The sequence below is a fragment of the Crocodylus porosus genome, unplaced genomic scaffold (genome assembly GCF_001723895.1).
Source record: "Crocodylus porosus isolate Cpor-Errol unplaced genomic scaffold, CroPor_comp1, whole genome shotgun sequence".
In the NCBI taxonomy this organism is placed as follows: domain Eukaryota; kingdom Metazoa; phylum Chordata; order Crocodylia; family Crocodylidae; genus Crocodylus; species Crocodylus porosus.
In genome coordinates this window covers 70,661,314-70,671,473 of record NW_017728949.1, presented here as the reverse complement: position 1 = coordinate 70,671,473, position 10,160 = coordinate 70,661,314, and positions in this window count along the sequence as shown.

Genomic DNA, 10,160 nt, shown 5'->3' with positions numbered 1-10,160 from the left:
AAAAAAAAAAAAAGAGAGCCAAGCATCTCACCCTAGCCCAAAACTGCCAGTAAAACTGCCAGGCTCCAACCCGGGTCAGCATGCTCCAGGGATTAATGTCCCCATGGTATTATCCCACTCCAAAACTCAGAAAAAAATAAAAGGGGGAAAGGAGGGAAAGGAGAAGAGTCTCAAACTTTGAGACAGATTCTCTTTCTCTTTACCTTGGATTTTCCCTTCACATAGCTCCAGTTCCCTACTCTAGTGCAGGACATTACCCAAGTATTTCCAATCAGGGCTTTCCAGACCTTAGTTTTTTTCTATAAACCAATTAATTTAAAAAAAGATCACTCCCCAGTTAGCCAATCAGGCTAGGGGTCTAATCCCCACCTGTTTATGTGACAAGAAGCCAGGTGACTTATTTACAGTAAACACAGGGGGGTTCCCTAGACAACAGGCCTAACAAAAGCCACAGGTATCTACCTAGGCGCAGTATCTCCTGTCTCTTCTTTCCAGCTTACTCAAACAGGGGAGAGAAAACAAGACACTTAAATATGGAAAACATGGGTACATACAGCACAGCAGAGAAAAAAAAAAAATCATATTTAACTAAAACCATATACAACAACTATACAAAATGGCTTTTACATTCTGTGTGTGTTACACAAACATATCTTGGTATGCCTCATTATCTCTGTTGTACCTAATAGTCTATCTCTATTGGTACAACTATTGTTATAGTGCAGACAATATATTCATAACAACTGTGATGCCCCTGTAAATACGTAGAGACAGAACTAGGCTGGAAACATATTTAAATAGGTCTCTTTAAAAAACTGCATTATTTCATATCATGATGTCAAACACTATTGCCAAGGTATTTAACAATGGCATGAAGAAGAGAGAATACTGTTAAAATGTGAAATGATATACTGGTAGATATTTAATATTTTTGCAGATAAATCACTTACCTGATATTTCTGAACACCAAGGATCGTAAGTATTTTTACCATAAGTACTTTCAAGCTGTGATAACTCTGCACATTCCATACCTGTAAATAAAGGAAAATGATTATGTCTTTCAATGATGCTGACATGAAGCAAAATCACGCTGTGGCATAAGATACGGATCTTAATGCATCGACTCATGTTAGACTCCCTGGAACAACTAACTTGTCTTTGAACATTCATTGGTGCTATTACGTAGGTTTGGTGCCATTTTATTGAATATTTTTAACAGATTTTTGAGAAAATATTCAACCTATACTTTGTTTTGAAGTTTCAATTTGCATATCCCTTCCCAAGTATTTCAACAACAGAAGTTCCTTAAGCTCACCAATGGCAATATTCCTTTTTGGGAACAGTAGCACTAATAAATTTATGGGTACAATCATTTATTTCCAAGCTATTCAATGCCTACTTTAGAAAAAAATATGGCCCTGTATTTTGGAACTATAAGGAGGAACAACAAATCTTTTGTGACTCAGGAGGAAGAATTAATTATTTACATGTTTCTCATTTACATGTTTCTCATTAACTTTTTACCTACTGTTAGCAGTAGGTTTTTAAAAGAATTCTTTTCTATCTGTGATCAAAGTTTACAGCATTTCCATTTCCAAGCAGTACATTTAGGTAGTCCTTAATTATTTGCAGTCTATCACAAAATGACAGTTGCACATTGTAAGCATAGTTGAAACACTGCAGGTACTCAAAAAATCCCTGACAAGTCTTTTTATTAGGCTAGTCTTGGGTTTTACTAACTGATGTGTTTTACGACCATGGGCAAATACACTATAGGTGTTATAGCCATAGAATACATGCATTAATGTTTGTTTGTTTAATTATATGAAAGTAATGAAGGCTTTAAGGTTTGCATGTTTATCCACCTCCCATGTTCCCGCTTACAAGTAGAGTCTAATACCCTTGTTTATCTTACTTGATGAGCAGTCCCAGTGCAACTATCAGTGGGTCAGAAAACTGGCTTCATATCAACATACTGATATGTACCTATGCACCATGTTTTCAGGAAATCTTCAGAGATTTGCAGGACTTAGTTTGTATCTCATCATTTCAGATTATTCCTCCTCATCATAGAACAGTATATGAGACCCCCACATCAAGGTATTTTGCTATGACTTGTCACTCAGTGTCTCAGCTAACATTTCTGGCAAGTCACTTCGGGAGAGATTTATCATTTATACTTGAAATTGTGAGGGACATGGGAAGGTCACATGATAGCAACACAAAACTACAAGTAGTCAAGCTGTTACCACTCTCTTCTGAGTTCTGAGATATTTGGGTTTCTTAAAAATCTAAAATTTCCAGTGAACAATAAGATCTTAATGTAGCCCAGGTACACCCAAGGGTGTGCCCCATCTGCAAATGGAAAGAATAAGTGGTCGGGTGGTAGTACTGTGACAGGGATCTGGTCATCTCTGTACCAGCTCCTCTATTCTCTAGGCCAGGAAAAGATGGCTTAACTATTTATAAATTTATTAACATATATATTATATATACATAAAATTATATACATAGGTACAGGTGAAACCTTCAACTGAGAATAAATATTTATAATTCAACTTGACATACAATGCTATCTTCAGTAATCAACAACCTGGGAACAGTACCACCACCAGTGGCCTCAAACCCCATGCAGGTCAATAGTGAGCCCTAAAACAATAAGTGAAAGCAAATGCCAACAGTCCACACCTGCCACAGGTGAGCAGGTGGATCCTGCAACAGGGAAGTATGGCAATATCACAGAATAAACAACAGGTTTATTCTATTTACAACTGGTGACAAACCATTAACCAAGAAACATTAGAGAAGAGGTATCTACATATACTTGTGCTTATAAAATAGTAAGCTCAAAACAACCCAAATAAAACAAAACATAAGGTGCAGTCTGACAAAATGTTAGGCACTCTTACACCCTTCAGGGTCCAATGAGAGTAGGTATACCTGCACTTCCCTCCCTCAGTTCTGCAGTGGGAGCCCTTGGTGCTACTCATCAGAAAGAGTCATAAGATCCCAGGTCCTCCTGCCTCTCTTGGGTAGGGTCAGGACCCTTAATGCATAGGGCCCCTGTTGTCTCCCCTCCTGAGGTTTCCTTCCCATGTGGGAGACCCCTCTCCCCTGCAACTCATGATTCCTGTCATCGCAGGGCTCTCCCTGCCTCCCACCGTGGTGGCCTTCCACTGCCTGGGCTCTCTCTTTCCCTGCGCAGTGTGGCCCACTGTGGCCTCATGCACCGACCCGTGCACCGTAGGGCTGATCCTTCTGCCCAGGTAGGTTGGAGGCCCAGGCCACCATATGCCATTCTGGGGCTCAATCAGGTCTTAGACCCTTCGGCTCAATGCTGCCTATGTCAGCTACTTGGCTGAATGCCAGGGAATGGGGCTCTAGCCACCCAAAGCAGCTCCCTGATCCACTCCTGGATCCTCCGTGCAGTGATCTCTGCACCATGCCCTTTGGCCACTTGCCAAGAGTTACAGACCCAAGCTGCCTTGAGCAGCTCCCATGGTCTGAGCTCTATGCAGCAATCTCTGAACTGCACCTTGACTGCCTGCCAGGGAATGCAGACCCAGACTGCCTCAGGCAGCCTCTAGGTCTGTGCCTTGTGCACTGCTCCATGCACTGATGAGGCTGTGATATCAATCCCAGTGAAGGGAGTCTTCGGGGCTCTTCTGGGCACTGTTTCACCTACTGGGCAGCTCTTCCCCAGCTCTTCTAAGCCCCTTCTTCCTTCTTCTCTGTTCCTCCGGTGTGTCTGTTGCACGCTGGGCATGCAGCTCCTTTTATTCACTTTGGAGGCTCTGCCCTCAAAGCCTTGCCAGACCTGCAGAATGCAGGCTTCAAATCAGGTCTGGGGGGCTCTTTGCTCTCCACCTCCATGTAGAGGGTGGGGCTGGCCCCACCCAGCCTTTACCTGATTTGTGGATGGGCTCCACCAATCAAAACTAAGATTCCCTGAGCAGCATTCGAGCCAGGTTGAATTGGTAAGTCTGCCACATTAACTTTATCTAATAAGCAAGAAATCCATTCCAGTGTTTTAGGCAAGGGACAGACAATATACATAAATCAGTTCAAGTGATCAGATCCATTTTGCTTCCTTAGATCTTTAAGGATGCCACCACAGCCTGTCTTACTGCAAATATAACCTGTTTGGAGCACTTTATTTCCAGGTGGTGTGCAACTAGTGCTTAAAAATCCCAACCCAGTCTGATTACTCCCCACAGTTCACAGATTTCAAATTCACAAAAGAAAAAAAAAAAAGCAACCTAAGAGCCCGGTTCCAATGTCTTATACCATCCCCAAAGTCCTTCTTCAGTTCCTTTCCTTAAACAGACACCAAAACATTACCCACTGAAGTCCTTCACAGCTCTTCTTTAGAAGAAAATCCTGGTTTCTTTGACCAGAAGTTGTTTCCTTACCAGGAGAGCATCCACCATTTTCCCTATGCTGTTAAAGCTCTTCCTTGGATACCTCTCTAGGTCCACATTTCTACTGTACTCCTCCAGCTGTTAAGAATTTCCAGCTCCCCAGCGTGGAAAAGATCAATAGGCAAGCCCTGCTGACATTAAGAATGACTTCAAAGATGACCTTTAATAAGCATACTCTATGGCTAGGGACAAAAGTTACCCATCAACTTTTTAAAGTGATCAGAAACTAGTTTAAACCTGAAACAGAACAGAAGTTCAGTGCACATAAACAGCAATAAAAATAGCTGAAACCGGTTTAAGATAAACCTGGTTGAATGTAGTATCAGGCTTAACTGATTTAGCTGAAACTGGTTTATGAAACTTCTGTTCCAAACCCATTTCCTGGTTTAAGTTAACTTACAGTCCCCCAGCATCCCAGGAAGCTTGGCTGGGCTGGGCTGGGCTGGGCTGGGCTGGGCCGGGCCGTCTGCTCCAGCGGAGCAGGGTTGGCCCCACCCCTCTCCTCCCTAGCTGGAGCACTATCACTGCTCTGGCTGGCTGAGAAGAGGGTAGAGGTAGGAAATCATGCCCCAGAGCACCAGTAGCCTGAGGGGGAAGGGGGGAAGGTTAATCCCCCCTCAGTGCCCTCTCCCACCAGCATGGGGACCCCTGTGTTCCCACCCTTGCAAAACCAGTTTGGCAAGTTTAAGGGCTGAGTTTCCAAACCTCTGGAACAGATTTCACAATCCTCAGCAGCCTCCAATTTCTAAGTCCAGTGTTCAGTGACATTTCCAAGTACGGTGCATAATAAAGTCTCTCAGTCCAAGCAAATTCAGTTGTGCCCACCCAGGGAAGGAGAAAGCTTGAGCACTCCTGCAGTGAGCAGGAGTTGGGGGGACTGGGGACACCTGACAAGGGCTGCTGCCCCCTTCGCCCTCCAGGCACAATCTGACTGGGCACGGTGCAGACCAGTGTAGGGGTTTATACCGCTCCCCAATCATACTCAGCATTCAGAAGCCTGGCCACACCCCCCTCAGCTCAGCTTCCCTCCAGCCATCCAGCCACTGCAGAAGGAAGGGAAGGTGTGTTTTAGCACCCTCTGGTTTCTAGCCTGAGCCACTGCAGGCATATGGCTGCCTTTCAAGAATCAAAAATGAATGTCTATTCACTTGCTTTCCAGTTCAAGCTATACAGGTTAGACTAACCTACAAAGATTGAATTGATTAGGCTCAGGCTTTTTGAAGGTCTGTACTTAGCCTATGGGACCTGTGAATCCTAAGTCATATAGGCAGTTCTGACATTTAAAAAAATTTTACGCCAAGTCTTTAAATTTTGTACTACTGTTTCTCATGCATTTGTATAGGAATAGCCAGAATGAAACTCACTGTTGGTTTACTTAGTTCAGCTTTGGCAAGTAGCAGATGCATTCAAGCACAATTCAGAACATCCATAATGAACAGGCATGAAATAACCTGTTCACAGAAGGTCTTTCTAACCTCAGGCAATCAGTGGGTTGGCTTAAGCTTTGAATAATTTATATGCATTGTAAATTGTAAAACTGTTTAAAATAATTGTATGTGTCTGCTATTCATTGAGGTTTCTCATCGCCTTCCTAAACATTTACATAGAGTAAATCCATTGCTATGAGATGCTGTGAAATATCATAGATATAAGATAAATTACAAAAGGAAATTGCACTGAAACAATTACTGGAAACAGTCTAAAAATGACGACCTGCTAATGAATGATTTCATTCTATAGCCTTAGCCCAATTATTTAACAAAGCGTTTGTTATGTTTGACTTTAGGCCAAGTAACAATGTAATCTGACATATAACAGCATGAAAAAAATGCACAGTTTGTAATACATCAGATAGCATACAACAAGAGCAAAGCACATTTTAAATAGGGTGATGTTAATAATTTAACCTTTGTTATTTGGTGGATACCATCAGATACATAACAAAATCCTATAATGCAGTGAATCCCAAGCATAATGCACCTTATTCCAGCTACCAGAATTAACTCTTTTGTGAGATGCTGCTAGTTGTAGTGGTTGTGGGCTCATAACTTAGAAGTTGTAAACAAGCTAAAGGATAACAAATTAGAACTAGAGAAAGTAGACAGAGGTATAGATAGAGGAGAAGGACATCCTGAAAGCAATTCTGTTGTAACATGAAATTACAGTATGGAAAGCTTTGAGAAATACTGGTCAAGAGCCTGGGCTGGAAATGGATATTGCCTTTATGCCACCATAACATTTTTTTATGGTGGCACAAAGGCCAAAATAAAAGACATCTATGCCTCTTGTTGCACCACAAGAGCCCAAAAACTGTGGCTGCAACATAGGCGGTATAAATTTGTGCTCCTATTTTTCAGCAGACATCTATTTACTTTATGGTGGGAGCAAACAGGCAGCCTGGAGCTGCCCAGTCTCCCCAACTACCTTGAACAGGTGCTCCTGGCGCTTCACGGGCCCAATCCTTCACGCCAGGAATTCCCAGTCTGCCTCCTTGGGTTTGCAGAAGTGTGCCTCAGATATCTGTCCACAGGGCATTCTTCAGGCACATATTCCCTGAGTCAGGGCATGCCTCTGTAAACCTTGGGATTCCTCCATTTTCAGAAATATGCCCCAATTGTTGTCCCATAGGCTTGGGTCCTGACTGCTCCTGGAGGTGGCCGGGGCCCAAGCCTGCAGAACAATGGGCCACATCTGTTTAATCCAAGTAAGTCAATCAGCTGTGATGGGTATACAGATACTATACATCCCAATCTAGCTTATCGGCTTCATTTAGCAACATCTCTTTACAGCCTTAGAGCAGCACTTTACCAGTTAGGATGCCTGAGGTCTATGTTTGGGTCTCACTCAGTGTCACACAGTCACTACTTCCTTATGTGCATCTGTCGGATGGGTCTACAATACCTATCTCTGGAGCTCTGGAGCTTTAATTTCTGTAAAGCATTTTGAAAACTGAAAAGAGAGCAGGAAAATTATATTGAGGTAGAAGGCATTGGTTTTGGAGCTAACGAATATTGCAATAGTATGTCATATTAGGAAATTAATTCAGCATTAAGTGGCTTATTGTGGATAATTTATACAGTGCACGTTTATCTTATTTTCATAATGGAAAAAAGGTACTTTTCATTCCAAGCGTGTGCATTGCTACTGCTCTGACAGGAAACTCTTCCCATAAAGGTCTGGTCTGCTGTATACTTAATTATGCTGGAGCAGATAATCAGTCATAGGAACATGAATGAGAATTGTTTGCAATGAAACAATGATAAAAGTAGCAAGAAAAAAAGATTAACATAAACATTATTAGAAATGAAACTACATAGGTTCCTTTTTGAAAAGTTTCATAAAGAAAACGTCTGCCTGAATGAGAGACCTTTCCAGTTCTATATAAAAACTGTTAAAGTTAGACATGGGAAGGCAATTATGAAAGGACTCAGACTGGCTCTTTGGTGCAATATAATTGTGATAGTTCAGAAATTAAAATATGCCAGTGTTTTATTGGCCACTTTTTTCCTGTGTGTAATTAAAGAGATGGCTATTTTGAAGAACCGGCTGGTGAGATTGAATTAGTGACTCTACTATGTTATTCATTTAATAGCTAATAGTATACAAGGCCTAAAGTTTGAGACTGGTGCTATGAAATCTAAATATACAAATGTGATTAAAGCCACATGAAGAAAAAAAAGTCATTGTGATAGTATTTATAAAAAATAAAACCAATTATGAATGCTTATGAGAGATGCAGCTGCATAAAGCTCTATGCCATATTTTGTTAGTTTAATAACAACATTAAAATTGTTAAGATTAACAAAATTCTCCTCTGTTGCAGTTGTTTGGATTGTTGTGATTCAGCATTCCAATGGCGTCACTATTTTTGAGTGACAAATACCAACTCTTATTTCTGAATGTAATTATGTCAGTAAATTTGAAAGGATGAAGAAAACGTTATTGCAAAGCAGTGAATAAGGCTGAATATAGCCAAGATTTAGATTTGTTAAATATTAGAAATAAAGGACCAATACCCTCAAGAAAAGATTTCCAGGAAAAAAGACGATACAGGTAAGAGCACAGAAAGAGAGAGAGAGACATTTATTACAAGCAAAAAAAATGGATATGACAAATCAAACCAGAGGAGGAGACAGAATAAAACATCTAAAAAATAACTTGCCCTCAAAAATGCCCCTATGAAAACATGGACAGAAGTACTAACTGTTATTTAAGATAAGTCCATAGTCTGTTGCTCTTAAAAGCCAAATTGGTTTATAAAATAAAGTTATAATTCCTTTTTATTTGCTATTCTGAATGGATGCTTACTTTAGTAAAAAAATCATATCACATAGCTCATTCTCTTTAAAATGTTTTAGAACTCTAATAATAGTTATTAACCTAATAATTTTGTTTCACTGGGTTTTCATAAAGAGGGACAGAAAATAAATTCTAGAGATCTCTCTGATTTAAAACAGCCATGAGATTATGTTTAAAGTGCTTCCCCTTTTCTTTAGCCCCCAATATTCCACCTGCTTCCAAAAATATTCTGTAATGAATTTAGCCTACTTTATTTGAAATATGAAAAACATGAACTTATATGGTGTATTTCTTGAATCTCCTACTGAAACAAATTGGGAGCTTTGTTCGAACAAGAACACCAGGATCAGAATTTAAGCATATCTCTGTCCTTTAAAGATCTTTCAGACTTCTTTTTTGGTTAGTTCTCTGTGAGCTGGAGTCTCAGTAGGTATAAATCAATGTAACTCCACTGAAATCACTACACTGATCAGTTCCAGCTAAGAATCCAGCCCAGTATCTACATGACTTGTTTCATTTATGTCATTCTTGAGGAAGAACTAAGCATGAAGTGTAGCTGATACTTAGTTTCATATTTCTCAGTCTATCAACGAAGATCCAATTTTGGTAAAGTGAGTCAGTGAACCACAAGTTGAGGGGTAGGAATTTCAGAAGTGTCGTTGTGTTATAGGAGCATAAATCCCAATGAAAGCTTCATGCTCCTAAATCACTTTTGATAATTCCACCCCAGAGCTCAATATTAGATAGCTTTTAGAGCCTGACCAAAAGGAAAACTGATTTTAGGGTTATGATGGATGGTTTAATATACTCTAAGAACGCATTCCTGGGTTCTTATCAGGAATGTGAAGACTATTTTCAGTTGGCTTTAAAGTATAGAGATATTTGTAAACCTTCTGTCAGACATTGGATGGCAGTAACAAGGGCCGAGTTCAACTTTAGGGGTTTTACAGCACTTTTAAATTCAGCTCAAGCCGCTACCCAGAAATCTGGTAAAATAAAATCTGGGTGTTCTACCATGAAAAACTTCCCCACTTGCAAGCGAATCTTAAACTACAATGGGATTTATTACAAAGAAAAAGGGGAGTAGGTATACGCCTTAAGGAAAATGTAACTATTAACCCTTCACTGTATCTCAAACAAATCACAGTCATAGTCATAGACAAATGACAAACCAACTTGGGGAGTTAACATGTAGCTCAGTCAGCTGGGAAGGGAGTCTCATCCAGGGCTGCTATCGGCAGGCTCCACCAGCTATGCCAGCCAAATGCCAAGTGCTGGGTAGCAAGGTCCTACACCAAATGTCATGTTGCTCTTTGCTGCCAAGGGCTGCTTTTCTGCTCTGGGGAACCTACCACCTACACCAGCCAAAGTAACAAGCAGAGCTGTCCCTAGGGGGTCCGAATCAGGGTGACTGCCCTGGGCCCTGTGCTTTGGGGGGGG